Below are 18,930 nucleotides of genomic sequence, written 5' to 3' on the forward strand. Positions count from 1 at the left end.
ATCCAGCCGTCATGGTTGAATTCCTGTCGTAGGGTGAGAGGCATTTTAGAGGCAGAACTTGGACAAAGGAGAAGTATCTTATTTTGAACTGGAATCGATGGCAGCTTCAATATCTGTTAACATCCCAGGCGTCTTTTATGGTCTGTTCCCACCTCCCACCTTCGTCTCCGTGCTGTCCTGCCCTCCCGCCACACGGGCCTGAGGCAGGAGAAGCCGGACGCGGATCCGCAGCTCCCGGGGCGGAATTTGCTTTGCTGGACTGTGGCTACTTCAGGCTTTTGCTGAGTGACTATCAGCAAAAGCCTGAAGTAGCCTTTGCGCCCAGGGAGTTATCCGTTATCTCAGGAAATGCTGATACATGTGATCAAGACAAGGAATCATCCCTAATCCCTCGTATTAGGGAAAAAAGTATTTTAAAAGATGAGACCATCCTGAAATCCGACAAACTGCAATGTGTTCACGTTCTGAAAGGTAAAGGCCACCGACGCACACACAGCCCGTCACACTGAGGGAGCCGTCAGTGTAGCTTCTTGCTCAGCAATTCCTGACGCTCTGAAGCCTCTGTCAAAGGGCCTGTTCAGTTTTCTGACCGTCAGTGGGTGGCCTTTTGTGATAGGTCGTTTTCTTACATAGTTTTCTGCGGTTTTGATTTCTAGGCATAACCTCTGTGGGCCCTTGTTAATTCATCGGTTCATGGATTTGTTCAATACATGTTTATTTAGTACCATTATGTTTTGGGTGTCGTGCAAACTTTGAGGCTACCGTGCTGAAAAATACATACTCCCTGAACTCAGGGATTTTGGGGAAATGCTAGGAAATACAGGCAATTAACAAATGACTGCCAGGACTTTGAAAGTCAAAGCATAATGCGCTCATGAGCCAAGTGACAGGGGGCCCTCTCAGGTCCCATGGTTCCAGAGGGAAGGCTGCCCTGAGGAAGTGATATCTAGCTGAGTCTGGAAGTAGGAATAATAACCTGGTAGACTCACTGGTGGTGCTGACAGGTGCTGTGTGTTTGGCACGGGTGTCACAGGCAAGGGGAACGTGAGGTCCTGGCCCAGGAGAGACTGCGGCGCAAGCGAGGAGCCTGGAGGAGCTCAATATGACCTCGGACGACAGGGGAGCGGGGAGAGGTGAGCTGGGCATGGATGGGGGAGTCGGGGTTCCACGATCTAAGGCCATGGGAGCCATCCTTGCTGTTACCCCAAAGCGTTGGGAAGTCACTGCAGAATTTTAATTGCCTGTGTAATACAGATATCATTATATATTTTTTCCCTTTCTTTCTTGTTTTTTTGAGTGAGGGAGGTAATTAGGTTAATTAATTAATTATTTTTTTAAAGGAGGTAGTGGGGATTGAACCAGGACCTCATGCGTACCAATCGTGAGCGCTGCCATGAGCTGTCCCCTCCCCCGCCCCCACCCCGTATAACTGTTCCTTAGATGAATAGTCCGGGCTGAGAAAGGGGAACAAAGCAGAGGGAAGTCGCATCTTCTCAGTCTTATTTTCTGGTTATATTCGTGTCTCTAAAAGTTTGACTTAGTGAGGCAGATCCCAGACTTTAAAGGGAAATGCCGCTGCTGCTGTAGTAACGAGACAACGATAGGAGGGGACGGAGGAGATATTTGCTGTGGGTGGCTGAAAGCATTACATTATAACACCGGGGGGGAGGGTGCAGCTCAGTGATAAGAGTGTCTGCTTAGCATGCGCGAGGTCCTGGGCTCAATCCCCAGTGCCTCCGTTAAAAAATAAAGAAACCAAATTACCTCCCCCCAAACAAAAAACAACAATGAAAAATTATAATACCATAAATGTTTGCCTTCAGAAAGTGAGAAAGTCAATGGAATACTACTCAGCCATAAAAAGGACAAAATCTTGCCACTTGCAGCCACATAGTTGGACTTGAAGGGCATTATGCTAAGTAAAATCAGTCAGACTGAGAAAGACGAATACTGTATGATGTCACTTATATGGGGAATCCAAAAAATGCAGCAAATTGGCATATAACAAAGAAGCAGACTCAGATACAGAGCCAAAACTAGTGGTCACCAGCGTGGGGAAGGGGCAGTTCAGGGGTGGGGAAGTGGGCGGTGCACACTGGTGGTGTCAGATGGGCTACAGGGACGTATTATACAACACAGGGAGCGTAGGGACCATTTTGGAATAACTGTAAGTGGAGTGCAACCTTTAAAATGTGTAAAAATTTAAAGAAATAAAATTTTAAAATGTGAGGACGTCTATAAAATTGCAGATCACTGTTATTCTAAAAGTACAGCTGAACCTTGAGCAACGCGTGTTTGTGCTGTGTGGGTCCACCTATACTTGGATTTTTTTCGATAGTAAATGTTGCAGCACTGTGTGACCTGCGGGTGGTGGAACCTGCACACGTGGGATTCTGTCTGTGGGGGGACCGTGCATACCGAGGGCAGACTGTAAGTCATAGTGGATTTTCAACTGCACGGAGCGCCTGTGCCCTTAACTTCTGCGTTGTTCAAGGGTCAACTGTAGTGCCATAAGCTCCGAGAACATTCAATAGGAAAAAATAAAGAAAGAAAGGAAGAGGAGCGTGCAGTCTAATACCGATAACACTACCTCACTTTATGTGCTAATTCACCATTTTCAAACCCCTTCTTCTGAATTATCGGATTTAATCATCTTAACCTTCTTGCGTAGGCAGGTAAATATTGCTATGCCGGCTTTATAGATAAATAAATCTACCTTTTGCCTTTGGGAACCACCTTGCCTCTTCTAAGCTATGTGGTTAGTGTCGGGAATGGGGCTTGACTAATAGAAGCCAAAGTCAGGATCTCTAATCTCTTGTCCACTGACTGGCTATAGATAGTGAGAGCCAACGAAATGGGGAGATATATCCCTGAGATTTCTTTTTTCTTTCTTTTTTTTTTTTTAAGAATGAGGAAGATGGGAGAAAGGGAAGAGGGAAAAGAAAGGGAAGGAGGAAGAAAGACAAACATCTTTTCATCTTTCCTTTCCTTTTTGTTTGTTTGCTTGTTTTTTGGAGGGACTTCAACAGGAGACCCGTTCTCCAGTGAGGAAGAGTGAAAGTGAAATGTAAGATCTGAAACGGCTTCAGCCTGTCTTGCCAGTTCATGCAGAGTTGCTGAAGCTGCAAGGGTCAACGTATGGAAATTGAAAGTGAAATCGAGATCCTGAAGTTGAGAGAAACTTGATCTCCAGTGACATTTTTTGAAATGTTGATTGAATTTTGCCTGAAGCCTGGGCTACCACAGAACTTTGCAGTTTTGTAAGCAAATATTATTTTCTTATAGTTTAAGCCAGTTTGAATTGAATTTTTCAGTCACCTTCACCTGAAAGAGGCAAAAGCAATAGACAGTAATCAGGGTTAACTGAAGCAAAAGCCTGACTTCTTTAGGATCAGTGCAGGGAACAGAGTTACCAGCCTTAGTAATTAAGACAAAGAATTTTACTTCTGGTCAAGTTCAAGCATTTTAGAAATAATCAATCCAGGTCTGGCATGGTGCTGTGGTCAAGGAATCAGGATCCTACACCCGTGCAAATTTTCCACATTCCCAAGACTACCTTATGGTCCAATATGGTTGCTGGAGCTCCAGCCATTGTGTCTACCTTCCAATCAGTAGGAAAAAATGATGACATGGCCTTTCCTCTTGAAGACACTTTTTTTTTTGACTTTGTCCATATCACTTCTGCTTACACCCCACTGACCAAAACTTAACCACACAGCCCAACCTAGCAGCCTAAGGAAGCTGAGAAATGAAAGTTTTATTCTTGATGGCAATGTGCCAAACTAAAACTTGGCATATTCTTATGGAGAAAGGGGAGAACACATCATCAGGGGCAATCAGCAGAAGGAGATGAGGAGTTCACAGAATTGAGAGGAAAATGGAAGAGCCAGGCATGGAAAAAAGGCAACTCTGGAAGGCTAGAAGGCAAAAATCACAGGAACCGTCTCCTAGGAAGGGTGCAATGGGGTCCAAGCAACACTTCCAGCCGAGTCTCCCCTGAGTCAAAGCTCTGGGCAAGAGCAGCTTGTAGGCTGAGCCTGGGTTCCTGCTGGCCCCGCGGCTATGAGGAGGTGATGGGGGGGACCTGCCTGCTGGGTTTCTGTGACAGGAGACAGCACCTGGGTTTACCGCCCCACTGTGCCTACACGAAGTGATGGGAAAAAATTTTTCCAAAAGCAATGTGGCACTGCTGTGTGAAGAAGATTCAAGACAAATTAATAATAACATCAAAAACGATCATAATAAGACACATTTTTACTACAGTCACAGGGGGTGACCTGAAGTTCCAAAGGAGCACAGGCAGCTAGAGGCAGAGCCAGGAACAGGACTTAAGTCTTTCCAGCGTCCAGTCCAGCATCTTCCCACGTTGCAACGCTGTCTAAACTCTACAAAGTCCACGGAGGGAGCAAGATACTCTTCCTGCCGCAGCTGTTTTAACAGACATTCTCTCATTTCAATTTTGCTGTTTTGCTCTTACAAGAGTGCTAAGACCTAGAGAGAACATATGCCAGTATATCCCAGACGAGGAGAGCACGTTTTGGGAAGACGTGATTTGCAGGAGACCTTAAGCCCAGACTTTTTTCGGTTCCTGCTCCAGGGCTTGTTTGACTTGGACCGTGGTTCTCAGCCTGGGGCGATGCTGCCACCCCTGTCTCATGCTGGGCAGGGGTAGTCGGCCACATGTGGAGACATTCTGGTTGTCGCAAGTGATTGGGAGATGCTACCGGCTTCCAGTGGACAAATAGGTGCTGCTATTTCAGTTCAGCACGGTGCGCGGGCCAGGGTCCCACGACAGAATGCAAGTAGCACGCAACTTGAGAGGCTGGGGAAGTGGAAGGATGATGGGTACTTATTCTCTGACAAGTTTTAGCCCAGAGAGGCTAGTCTAGTTCTCCTCATGGGTGAGGGGTAGGATTGATGGAGTATGGGATTCCGTACAGTGGCGCTCCAGCTGAAGCTCTGCTGCCCTTTGTCGTGGCCCAGATCGACACCCGGGGAGCCCACCGCACCCACCGCGGCAGAGGAGAATGGAGCCCTTCCCCCTTCCCCCCCTCCCCTGCGAGGCGGATCTGCGTGCCAGCTCTGACATCGTGCCGCGTGACTCGCGCTAACTCTGACTTTCTGAACCTCACTGGCCTAACCTGCCAAATGGAAATAACTTTGTTCACCTACCTTAGATGTGCCATGAAGTTTAAATTCAGGTAAGCTTACAGAGCACTTGACACGTAGCAGTTCTTGATCAAAATTAGGTATTTTTGTTACTCAAGAAAATGGCACGTTCTCTTTAGAAAAACATAAAATGGAGCCTTTGGTCCACATTGTGTGCCCAAATGTATTAGTGTCCATCTGTATCAGGTTACGTTTGTAACCTTTATTGCTGAATTTTATCGCCTGATCCTCACAGGTACGCAACAGAAAAACACTGCAATGCTACCTTGTGTTTTGACTTTTAAAACGTATTTCTGCGGCTGATAAACTTCTGCTAGAAGTCCTGAGGGGACTCAAATCTCACGAGTGAAGTCAGACAAGACTCTGTAATGTCCATTCAGTGGCCTCCTTCAGCAGTGGGGTGGTAAGAGTCTCAGCGTCACCAAGCTGGTTTCCCCTTAAGCCAGAAAGAAAGTAAGACTTACTGCTTCCAAGATTCTCCTGTTTGACACATCAATGCTCTTTGGAGGTCTAGCTTTAAATCATTTTGAGCTACAAGCAAAGATAAAATAATGGGCGAGTGTATAAGCCCGCAGTTGGAAGTGGCCCTCTGCTGGGGCTGGGGCTCGCTCCCAGCCCTGACGGACTCATGGTCCGGAGAAGAGTCCACACGCGGGTAAGCAGACAGCTCTCTTAGAGAAGGGGTGGCACCGAACAAAAGTGCTGTGTATAGAATAATGATGAAGGTAGACCTCGGAGAGCTTTACAGTAGAGCTGGCATTTAACGTGGGTCCTGATGGATGAGGTGAGCTTTTCCACGCAGTGAGGATGTCCTAGGTCGCTGCAGACAGAAGACAATTCTGCGAGCAAAGACAGTGTGCAGTGGGCGTGGGCGTTAGCAGGGCGGAGGGTGTTCAGCTGGACATACGTCGGCGGGGTTGCGTGAAAATCATGGGGCAGATGAGAAAGGGATGCTTGGGAGGGAGGGGAAGGGAGGGAGGGAAAAAAGAAGGCTTCTGTAAGGAAAACATGTATCTCTTGCCTCAAGTGGCCCGGAGCACCCATGGAAACTCACTTTGCATGCATGCATGCTGCTCAGAATCCAAGTGCAGAACTCGAGGGGCTGGTAAACAAGGAGAGGACAGAACTCCATAGAGGATGGCCATGCCTCTTGACTCTGTGTGGGACTCTGTGTTTAAATTAATGAAAGTAATCGATGAAACCCATCAGATAAAAAGGGGTGGGAAGTGGGAAATAACGTAACTTAAGGCAAATGAAAACAGCATCTCTCTCCAGCTTCATGATAGAAACACTTTTATTTACTTGGAAATAATATGATTTAAAAGGAAGGGTGAATAGATTCACTTATTCATTAACCAATATTTATTGAGTATTTGCCATCTTCTGGGCGGTACGCTGGGTACTATGGACAGAAGAGCGAGGAGATGTGGTTCCTGCCTTCCGGGAGCTCAGGGAAGTTCCTGAAAGGGGAAGAGTAAGGAAGGTCCTGTGCGGCTGTGTGAATTCTGTGTTGTGCACAATTTCCACAACTTCAGTAGCAAAACGACCACCGCTTCTTAGGTCCCCATTCTGCAGGCCGGAAATCTAGACGTGGCAGGATGCAGGCCTCCGCTCAGGGACTTGTAAGACTGCAGTAAGGTGGGCTGCACGCTCGCCTGATTTAGGGTTCTTTTCCAGACTCGCGTGGCTGATTCAGTGCCTCACGGCTGCAGGAAGGGCGGCCTTGAGTCTTCTTTCTTCCTGACTGTGTGCTGGGGACCGTCTCAGCCCACACTCTAAGCCACGTGGGCTCTTCCATCTTCAAAGCTAACAGCGGACAGTCTCTCCTGTTGAGCGTCTCACGTGATTTGGATCTCTTTCTTCAGGAAGAGCTGGTCCCTTTTAATTAGGTCATGTCCGTTCAAGAGAGTCTCCCTTTCTTAAAGTGAACTGTGCTGTGGACTAGACCTCAGCACGGAAGAGGCCGTGTCGTCACGTTCAAAGGCCCAGGGGTTACACGTGACGTGCATGTCAGGGTGAGAGTCTTGAGAGGACGTCCTGGACTTCTGCCAGCCGCAGGGCGTGTGTGGACAAGTGGTCTCACTTAGCTTGGAGGGCAGGCGTGCAAGAGGCCCCACAGACTTAGCCCGAGGAAGGGTAAGCGATTCAGGCCAGCGCAGTAACACGGGAGAACTGCCTTCACTTCTGCAACTGGGAGAATCAGAGCTGGCCAGTCTCTGGGCTGTCATCCACTTTTCTGCCGCCTCGCTCTCCGCCGTGGCTAGCTTAATACCCAAATCCCCTGGGTAAAACCCTCCCCTGCTTCACCTGCTTCATGCACCTGCAAATATCAAAGGGAGGCACAGGGAGAGGAAGTCCTGAGGGAGACCGCAGAGATTCGGGTGGTCTTCCGAATCCCACAGTGGGTTTGCTTTGATTCTGTCTGGAGTCACGCCCGCGTCGGTACCAGCTGAGACCCTCCCCTCTGACTGGTGCTCGGCCCGCGAGGAAAGGGTTGGCTGTGCTTCCTCTGCGGAGAAAGTGTCCAAATGGCACACATGACTGAGAATTATGCTCATTAGCAATCAGATCAGACAGATCAAAGCCTGACCATGCACGCAGCTCAGAATCTTCCTTGTGTTTTCTGTGGTCAGTCTGGTTTGAGACACACTGGTCCTTAGAACGATGATAAATCGCCATTTCGGTCGTTGCCGTGTTCCCTATGTGGTAGACGGTGCGGCATCTGGTTCCAAGTGCTGTCACCATATTAAGCGGTGAAGTGTGAGGACGTAAGCAGAGGGGGCAAAATCCTTTGCATTTCTTTTCCATGAGGCACAGGCAATTCATTCACTTGTATTTGATTGCATTTCATAAACCCTGAACTCACCCAGCCAAGAAGAGGAGATGAGCGCACGTGGCCCTTACGCTGCTGCCTGAGGATACCTGGCCGAAAGCTGCAGTCCTGGACCAACCAGCTCGTCTGCCTGGGAGGTCTTGGGAAGCACTGCCTCTCGCTTTTAATTTTCTGCATTAAAAAAATGAGTAAATAAGCATCGGGACAAAAAGGCAGTGTGCAATGAACGGCTTTTGTTAAATGCAGAGGAGAGAGCATCAAGGCCTCGGGCCACAGGTGGGGTGTGTGTGTCCGTTCCTGGGGGAGCCCACACTTCACCCGACTCCTTAGCTACGAACTCAGCCCTTGGTATCTCATTTAACCCTCTTAGCAACCTGTGAGGTAAATCCTGAGTTAACTGATTTGAAGATGAGAAGATAGGGGATCAGAGAGGTCAAAGACACACGGGATTAAGCAGCAGGTCCGGGACTGTCACTCTGACCCCACCAGTGCCCTGATGTATGCCAGCGTCACGTCCAAATAAAAGCTCAGATCTGTGGCCTTCACTTCCCGGCAGGGGCCATTCTAAGGCTTTGCGTACATTACCTCGTTTAACCCCTACAAACCCTTGAGGTGTTGATGTTATCATTTCTTTTTCACTCATAAGGTAACTGAGGTACAGAAAGGCCAGATAACGTACCTAAAGTCACACTGATAACGAGTGGTGAAAACGGGTCCTGGACCCGGGTCGTCTCGCTGCAGAATCTTCGATGCCCTCAGTGACTGTTTTGCCCTGATTCTCCTAAAACAGCCTCACTTTTTCAGCCCCACCCCACCCTTCTGGCACCTGTTGGAGGACCTTCGTTCTCTTGCTGGGTGTGTGGTAGTTTCGACCCTCCGTTAAGAAGAAAACACAGGCACGCACACAACCGCTTTAATACAAAGAATGACTCAGACAGCCTCCCAGTAAAGGTAATTTCTGATACTTTCGGAGGCGATTCACTGTAGAGATGATGAGGTTCTTTTTTTTTCCCTAAATGTGATCAAACCAGATACTCTTCTAGCCGCTAATGTGTTGCAGAGAACTGCAGTGATTATTCGATTATGCTTATTCGAACACTGATTTAACTTTTAATTAGAATGCTCCCGTGCCTAATTGCTTAGGAAATTCACCTTTAAGTAATAAATGATGTTTGGGAACAGTGTTGATAGGAAGCCAAATAGCCCATCACAACAGCATGTTCTATTGTGTAGATTTAAACGCCGTGTGTCATTAAACTAAGTTAAAAAAACTTCTTTACAATTAAATAAATTTACCTCTTAAAATTGCACACAGAGACAATATTTACTCTACTAAAGCATCAGAGGCCTTTGTGGGAGTGTGTTATTCTTCTTGGTGCGGAATTTTGCTCCTGACATTTCTTTCATATTCCCGGAGAGAGTTTTCTGAGGCACACCAGCTGCTTTTTTTCTTCGGAATGACATATGAGCTTAGCTTTCCCACTGAAAGTCTCCTTCTTAGTGCTCCGAGTTTCTGTCTGTTTTGCTTTGTCTTTCAATGCTGTATGCCCTGTTCAGATCTTGCTTACTTTGCAATTGTTTTTATTCAGGAAGATGAAACTCAGAAGCATAAATCCTTCTGAAACTAAGTTGAAAGGAAACCCTGAAGGTCAGGAAGCTTCCATAAAAGCGGTTTTGAATTTTTTTTTTTTTTTGGAGCCTGACTACGCTTCTGATCTGGTAACCTGGGGAAAACGTTTTAGCCAAAGGATTTGGTATCAAATATCAGTTTTGGCTCCATCTCTGCTGCCAAGTATAAGCTGAGAGATGGGACACAAAGGAAAATCACAAAATAGCAGTGGCCACTGGGTGGGAGAGATTAATGGGAGTTTTGACGGAGTTTACAATTTGAAGCCAATAAGTTATCCACAGGCAGGCTCTGGCAGATAGAGTGGGTGGTAGGTCTTGCTGAGACGATGGAAAAATAAAAAGACCCCTTCCCTCACAAGACATTCTAGTCTAGTCAGCTAATGTTGGAAATGTCTTCACAGGCAGTGCGCCTGCCTTCCGGGGCCCAGCCTTCCCCTTTCACAGCAGTGCAGGCTGCTGGCCTTTGTCCACCTAAGGCTGCGGAGACTCAGAGACGCGGGTCCAAGTGAATTGTCAACAATGATGCGTTTTTCTGCCCCGAGGGTATAGTTTCAACAAGAAAGCAGCGGGCTCTCCAAGGAGGAAGGGCATTGCCTTGGAAGGGAGCGCCCCTTCTCCCCAGATCAGGGCTTCAGCGTCCCGGCACGTAACCCTGCCCATGAGCAGGGAACGGCGCTGGGCCTCTGCTGTCCCGTCCCCTGTGATGGCTCACGTTACGTGTCAGAGTAACGGGACCGCCAGGCGCCCCGGTGTTGGCCGGACGTCACTCTGGGTGTTTCTGTGAAGGGGTTTGGGGATGAGTTTAACAGGTAAGTCAATAAACTGAGTGAAGCAGAGAGCGCTCTCTCGTCTGGGTGGGTCTCACCCAGTCATGGGAAGGCTTGAAGGGAGCCAAGGGCCGGCCTTCCTTCAGAGGGCTGGATGCTCCTCTGCCCTGACTGCCTTTGCACTGGGGCGCTGATTTTCATCCCCTGTGTTTGGACTGTGGCTGAAAATCATCTCTTCCTGGGTCTCAGGTCTGTCGGCTTTAGGACGGGAACTTACACCGTCAGCGCTCCTGGTTCCAGGCCTTCAGATCTGGGCTAGATTTGGACTAGAACTACCCCATCAGCTTGTCCGCTGACGGCCGCTCTCGGGACGTGTCCCTTGTCACCCTCCATCACATGGGCCAATTACTTGTAAAAAATCTCTCTCCTTCTCTCCCTCTCTCTACACACACACACACAGACACACACACACAGACACACAGAGACACACACACACACACACACATCTTATTCACTTTGTTTCTCTGGGGAACTCTAAAATCCCCTAACATAGCCAATCTTTCAGCCTGTTTTTGCAGAGAAATCTTTTGCACAGAAGGGTGTCCTAATGTGTAACACAACTGGATTCAAAATTGAAAGTAGGGAAAGATGAGAAACTCACGAGCGGAAATCTGGAGACCTGGGCCGAGGTTTTGTGTTGGGAGGAGACTTTATGGCGGGCACAGGGCTGTAACGAAGCTTCCCAATAGATACAATTGGCTCCGTTGGAGTGTGTGTGCGTGTGTGTGTGTGTGTGTGTAGAAAGAGAGAAAGGAGGAGAGAAAGAGAGAGATTAATTCCTCAGAACTCCTCCCACGGTCGTTAGAGATACTCGTAACGTTCAAGAATTTCAGGGTACCGAGTTATTCTAGTTTAACCCTTGTTCTGTTACATTAACTTCATTTTTAAACATACTCAACAGTATTTAATTAGAATTTTAATGTCCTCATTTAATTTCAAGATATCTTTATAAGAACGTTTCTGTCCCTCTCCCTCGTCCCTTCTGGAATTAATAACTTTTCATTCATTTCCTTATTAGATATTCATTGAATGCCCTTTTGTTACCAATAAGGGGAGCTTTTCTCTGGCATGCAAGGTTCCTTAGGGTTTCCGAGTAATCTGGAAAAGAGGCATTGCACAACTCAGAAGACTTACTGAGCCCTTGGACCCTGTAGCCTGATGGGAGCAACCAGGGTGACGTCAAGAGCCTTGTCCGGGTTGGGGGCTGGTTCAGGGATTTCCTGGAGCTGCTCGCACATCATTACGATCCTTTCTCAAGTCCGCCCAGTTTCTGCTACGACTCAAGCTTGCCAAACAGCCCTTTATTCACAAAAGAAGATGTATTTATTATAGAAAGAAATGGGAGAGTCTCCTGGCATTTTCTGTTTCAAAGATCTTACCTCTTTTCTAGAATTTCTTGACATTCTAGTTACATACTTGGTCTTCAGTCTTTGATTAACCAGCTCTCTTATGATTATTTTATTTTTTTTTCAACGGTGTCATCAGAGGTGAAGCACGGATCAGGGCACGCTCCAGCACGTGAGAGTGAGATGGAGCCTTGCCTGCAGGTCCCAGACACGGTCACCCTGCGGAGGCACCGAATCGCCGTGCCTGCTTGAGATCCCCGCTCCATGCCAGAAGGGGTCTGTCGGCTTCCAGTCAACTGTGCTCTCTCAAGTGACGCCCTGGATGCGGACAACGGACGGTCAGGGATTCTCCCTCCAGTACTGATATGCTTGGTTTGTAGATCTCAGGACAGAAACGTTTATTTGTGCCTATTAACTTTTTATATCATCTAGCACTTGGAAGACATTCAGTCTGCCATCAAACCAGCGCACTCTTATTCCTCGCTAGATCCCATTTTATGATTCGGCGAGTTTTTTCACTTCTAGGATATCAACGCAGCTCAACCCCTGTGATTCAAACCAGCTGTGCAGGTGGCTGTCCATTCATTAAACATTTGCCGCTGAGTGTAGGGTTAAATTATTTATACTTTAAAGGTACTAGCTCATGTTACTTCAACTTACCCACAAGACTGAAATAAAAGATCTTGTCTAATGTCTGGCTAAAACCCAGATGCTCTGGGTTTACAGAACTAGCCTATCAGTTCTACTGTCTTGAAAAATAAAGTACAACTTTGGGTGCACAGGGTTATAACTTGAGGACTTTGAGCAAAGCCCTTGATGGCACGGTCTGGCTGGACTTGGGTTAATTCCAGCTCAGTTTCGAGAGCCCACGTCTTCATATGCCGTCAGGCACAGTGTTGGGTCCGTTTTTCCAAATCAAGACCCACAGACTCTTCTACTAGGTCTTCCTAGATTTCTAGCTCCATGACGTCTGTGCGTCTTACGTTGTAGTGGCGTTGACAGTTTGAGTCTTTTCTCTGTGTTTTCATTGACGTTATAGTAATAATCTGGTTGTGCTGGTGACACCGTTCTGACCCAGAAGTACAATCTCTGTATTTTTCGTGGTGTGGTATCTTATCATGCAAGCTTCTGCGCAGTACAGGAGTGAGATGAGTCATTGATTCATATAACAAATCTAACACATTTTGGTGGTGCTGGGGAAGCTGTCTGCCTTGTCTGAGCCTCAGGTTCTGCAAATGGGGCTAATATTCATCTCAACCTTATAGAATCACTGTATATATGTGTGCATGTGTGTGTGTGTGTATATCCACGCATGTGATTTGATTCAAGGTTCCTAATGCATTGAAAGCCCTCAGAATGAGGAGTTCTCAACCTGCTTTCATGCTTACGATGATCATTTCCTACTGGGCCATCAGTAATGCAGAAAAGTAACCTTCCGAGGGTACATGTAGGACCTTCCACATGCATGAACACCATGGGAAATGTGTGAATTCAGCAGTGCGTGTCCTTCTCAATGTCCTTGGGCCTTTTTGGAATCAGAGAGTGCCCCAGTGGCATTGCTAAGCTGTGTGCTGTGATGCAGGGGAAGGTGCTGACTGCGCGGGCTGTGCTGTCAGACTTCATTCTTGGCCGTACATCAACTGTGCTGGAGAAAGCAGAGGTCCTCCTGGATATCACTGCGTTTTGTCTTTAATTTCGGTGTCGCACTTTGCCATCGGTCATGCAGCGGTGGCACCTTATGGTTGTGGAACATGTGAACACATTTTTTCCCCAAGTGCTTTCCCATATATTATCGTATTTGCGTCACACAGCGATGTTTATAAGTTATTATTCATTCGTTACAGATGAGAAAACCCAGGTGCTGACGAGCTAAATCCGATACCGCAGTCACACCGTCTAACTTTTATTGACGATGGAATGTGAAGTCTGGGCTGCTTCCAAATTCTGTGCTGTTGTCCGAGGTCAGTTTCAAACTCCCTAAAATGGGGAGGCGAGGCTTCGTTGGTCTGGCTCGGACTCTTATCCCGCCCTTTCACCCACTCATTCTATGTCCTGAATGTTTGGACTGCTTTTCAAATTTTCAATTCCTGGAACACTTTTGCCCTCTTTCACCTTTTTTGGATTCAACTTAGATTCCGTTTTCTCCCCAGAGCCTCCCCTGAACTTACACTCTGTTCACTTTGGCTCCCACACCCCTTCCATGTGTTCTTGGAACACCCTGCACGTTCCTTTGGTCAAACTGGGTCCAATGTATTGTAACTGCTCCGCACTCTCTCGCTCTCAGCCTGGACCGCACGGAAGGGGCCACGCTGGCTCCCTGGTCTCTGTCCAGCACTGAATGTTCGTGTTCCCCCCAAATTCGTATGTGGAAATCCTAACCCCTAGATGCAATGATATTAAGCGATAAGGCTTTTTTTGGGAGGGGGAGGTGCTTCAGTCCTAAGTGTGGGACCTTCACGAAGGCAATTAGTGCCTTATAAAAGGGGATTAGAGAGAGCCCTGGGCCCTTCTTCCGTCATGAAAGGACGCAGCGAGAAGCCAGCAGTCTGCAGCCCGGAAGAGCCTGGCCGCACTGGCACGCTGATGTTGGGTCGCCAGCTTCCAGAACCACGAGACGTGGAATTCTGCTGCGTTAAGTTACCCTGTCTGCGGTGTTTTGTTGCAGCAGCCTGGACAGACTAAGGCAAGCACCTTGCACACGGTAGGTGCTGTGTGCAACGTGTGTTTGTTGAGTGAATGAATGTTTTGCTTGTTACCATTCAACTTGCCTTCTCTTGCCTGTGGCACCTTCTCCATGGAACATCCTGCGTTGCAATGAATAAACCACTGCTGAGGAGGGCAGCCAATGCGCACGCACAGCCCAAACAGCTAGAAGACACGAGAACTGCTCTTGGGAACCCCCAGTCTTCCGTGATTCCATAGCGAACAACTCTGACAGCGTGTGGATGGTTCTTTAGAAATCTTTTTATCTTCATTTCCCTTAAATTCACGAAGACTGTAGGCTGACCTGTTGAAACTCTACTTTTGTGTATAGATTATTGACATTTTAAACATGAAATTTCTCCAAGAAGCCTGATTCTTTTCATTGGAGGAGCAGAGAGGGCAAGACGTGAGCTCTAGTCTGCTCTGCACTTCTTTTTATGATGTCTCATTCTCTTAGGTTCTGTGACAAGATTCTCTCCCTCTTTTTCCATCCTCTCCGACTGCTTCTTTCTAAATCTCTTTTGGATCCGAGTTCTCCACCTCTAATCTTCAACGGCTGACACCCACCGCCCCCAGGATACTCTTCTGTTGCCAGTCTGTAAATCTTGAGTTATTTCTCTTAACCTTCTTCTGGCTGCTCCTTGCTCCCCTTTAATGCATTTTCCTGCAGTGTGGCTACAATGATGGTCTTGCCTTTCCTTTAGAATTAAGTTCAAAATTCTTAAGAGCTCACAGGTCTTTCGTGGTTTGGCAGCAGGGACCTGTCCAGCCCCCTCGCTCCGGCTTCCCTCTTGCTCTTTGTGCGCTCACAAAGGTGAACTTCTTTCTGTACCTTACGCAGAGTTGCTGGGCTCTCTGTCTGTGATCTCAGTATTTTATACCTTTTGACATCTCTTTTGAACACTTCCTTTCTTCATCTTCTTTTTATTTGCTGGGGGAAAAATCTAAAATTTCAATCAGGAAGCCTTCGTTGTTTCCCAGGGCTAAATTAAACGCTCCTTACATTTGTTTCCCAATGATAACCCCCTATTAGGATGGAGAGCCTCTCGTTTGACACTGTGAGACCCCAGTTCCCGTGCTGAGCTGTGACCTCTGTTCTCTCATTCCTTGACATTTCCTGATGCGTAGGACAGACGCTGACTCATGGTGACCAGTTGATAATACTTGAAAGATTGAAAGAGAACGGATGAACAGGGAGGGAGATATAGTTATGGTCAGAGGCAATCACAGAGTCAGAAACAAGCTACGAGCAAACATGGGGGTTCAGAGAAACAGAAGAAGCATTTGCCTTCAAGAAGCTGACCAAGCTCCCACAGCAAGATCCACACGTAGGAACCCAAAAGCTCTCCATTTACACAAACGGCCGTGTTCGAATGAGACGTGTGTAAGGGATTAGAGAGGGCAGAGGTCCCTGTGGGTGGCGGTGGTAGGAAACAGCTGAGTCTTAATCTTTGTCTTGAAAGGAGACCAAGATTTGAATACGGGGAGCAAGGTGAATGAGAGGAATTTGAAGTTTAGGGGGCAATGGTGAGCCTTGAGTTCAGCGAGACAACTGGGCTGCTGGCAAGAAGGAGCCTGAGTCTGGAATGTAATTCTGTTTGGCTGTTTCTCTTAACCTCATGCCGCTTGTTCTTAGACCCTTAAGAAACGCCACGAAATCTCAACTTGAACATTCTTTCCACATGTATAAAGAATGCTTCTAAGAACTGATTTTTTTTTTCTGTAGCTTTAATCTTCCTTTCTTCATTAGTGATGGAAGCTAGACCTGTTGTCCCTTTGGAATAACAATTTAACATTGAGATTAAAAAACGCTGATGTGTGCAGTCCAGCTTTACTTTCAATGCTCTTTATTAAAATGCAACAGTAGACTTCCTTGCGTTGCTCTTTATAGATGGTTTATCATTCAGATTTAGATGATAAAATATTTTGTGACCAGAATAATTCAAATTTGTGTCTCTGCAAAGTGAGAAGAAGGCATGAACGCATTGCATCCTGGTGTGCGCCCTGATGTGGTTCTGACCCGCTTTGGGGAATTATGTTTTTCTTAGAAGCACTGATTGTTTACCTTGATTGTCGGTGATGGATTTGATGTCAGCTCTCCTGGGAGGGACGCTGGCTCAGTCCACTTACAATTACAAATCACAACATCAGAAGCTTTGCTGTAGGCTTCAGGGCAGCCAGTAACTCAGGACTCTGTCTGGTTCAACAGTTAATAACATCACCACGTCTTAACAGGCTTTGCAGTTAACATTGTTCAGTCAGACCGCATCTTCCACGGTTTAAAGGGCTGAAACCTGATACGGACTTGAAAGTATCTATTTTGGCATGCTTTGTCATATTCATAAAGTCAGGGTTTTAGACACCTAACATTTTGGCAGAGAAGAAAAACAAGTCTAAACTTATTTATCCTTCTGTGAATTATGATAGGCAAAAAAAAAAAATGTTCAAAGAGAAGCCAGAGGAGTGACTTCGCTGTAAGATATAAAGCTCATCACTTCTGGTTCATTCTAGAGAAGGCATTCACTCCATTTCTGACATAATGAAGCAAATCTTATGTTTTTATATTAACCTGTTTCATAATGTACTGAGAAATCTGTATCTATTTACATATTGCGTTGATTTAAAGATTATATTTATTTACACATTATACTCATCTATATATTATGCATTATTTCATAGTATAGAAATAATAATATCTATAGAAAATATGGAACTATTAAATACAGTGAAGAGAGTTAAATTCCACCAAGAAAGCACCACCAATTATGTTTAAATGTGTTATTTTCGGTCTGTTTTCCATGCTTATCTGTGTATGGGCTACGCATTTTTATCTTAAAATTCAGTGCATTGTTTGTTTAGTTTTGTATCTTGCTTGTGTCCAGTTCTGACTGAGCATATGTAGACCAGCTACAAGACAGGGGGGCAGACCAAAAATTCCCAGGATCTGAGAGTCTCCTGGGACTGGAGATGCTGAGCTGCAGACTTGTCATAGCCATTGTCACAGCACGAGGAACACCAGTAAGCACGGTGCATCGGCAAGGAGGCTGCGGTCAGCAGGCTGGCCTAACTCAGGGCGAAACCGGTGGTTGTGACAATCATACGAGCTTGGGGCTCAGTTAGGTTAAAGGAAAAAACAAGAAAAACTTGAGGAAAACCGCAGGCCACCCTTGACTAGAGGCTTCCAGAGAAATTCAGCGGTAGTACACAGCCAAGTGCCTAGCACGTAAGTGCTGCTAAGCAGGATGGAAAATGAAAAGAATGATGAGTGCAGATGAGGATGGCGGACGAGGGCGTGGGGACCTCAAACCTGTCCGTGCCCTGGCTGCTGACGGGCTCAGCGCGCTGAAGTCAGGCTCACGGCAGGGCCCCTCGCCAGGCCGCTTCTCTGTGGAAACGGAGGGTGTGCGCACGTGGACGTGCAGGTCGTCGATCCCTGAAAGTCACCAGCAAGCGGAAGTGGGTCAGCTGGGCCAGAACTGCTGTTTCTTTTGTTTTCTGCAATTTGCTGCATAGAGGACATTTCATTTGCTTTCATAAAGTTTGGAAAGTTCTGTATTTTCTTTTAAGCTGATTATGGTAATATGTAAATAAACAAATCTTTAAACTGTTTTTCTAATGTCAGCCTAGGTAAGCATGAATGCAACGTTATCTTTTGAATCCCATCATTTTGCAGTGAAGACTTTAGCACTCGTGTCCTTAACCTCCTGTCTTGATTCCAGATATTCGTTCAGCTGGGAATTTGGGAATTCAGTATCAGATCAGTGTTCTTAAAAGATTAATTTTTGTATGCATCCATTTTCTTTTGTGTATATTTGTTAACATTTCTGTTACCCCAAAAAGTCTTGTCATAACTGAAAGACAAATTTACAATCGGGGGATGATGTCTTGTGCAGCAAAAGATATTTAAAGATTTATTTAAAAAATGGGCAAGTGCACCTTCAAGAGTGGGAAGCGGGCTGACCTGAGGGAGGAAAGCAGTGGGTTTTGTCTCCCCTCCTCTTAGACCCTCGCCTATAGGGGGCTCTTGATTGATTGACAGCTCTTGTTCCTGGAGCTTAGCCATGTCTGGCCCCTTTGTGCATGTCCTTACCCATGGTGTGCACACAGAAAACCCATGGTGGGGGCGGTTCTACACTGCAATGTTAATTATAATACAGTGAGCACTGCATCCTGTCCAGTTAAGTCCTTTCTGCTACTGTTTCTTGCTGGCGCTCATTTAGAAGAAGTGAAGCCCCTTTATGCTGGAGGTGGGGACCCTCCTCCCTCTCCTCCACCTGTCTGCCTGGTGCCCCCACTTACCTAACTACCTAACATTTCTTCCACTCTTGAAACCGGAATTTTATTTTTTACATCTTAACATAGACATTAACCAGAAGAATTCTGGGGTGGTGAAGGGCTGAGCCCATTAGTGCCCCGGGGATAC

Source organism: Vicugna pacos, chromosome 28 (genome assembly GCF_048564905.1).
Source record: "Vicugna pacos chromosome 28, VicPac4, whole genome shotgun sequence".
Lineage (NCBI taxonomy): Eukaryota > Metazoa > Chordata > Mammalia > Artiodactyla > Camelidae > Vicugna > Vicugna pacos.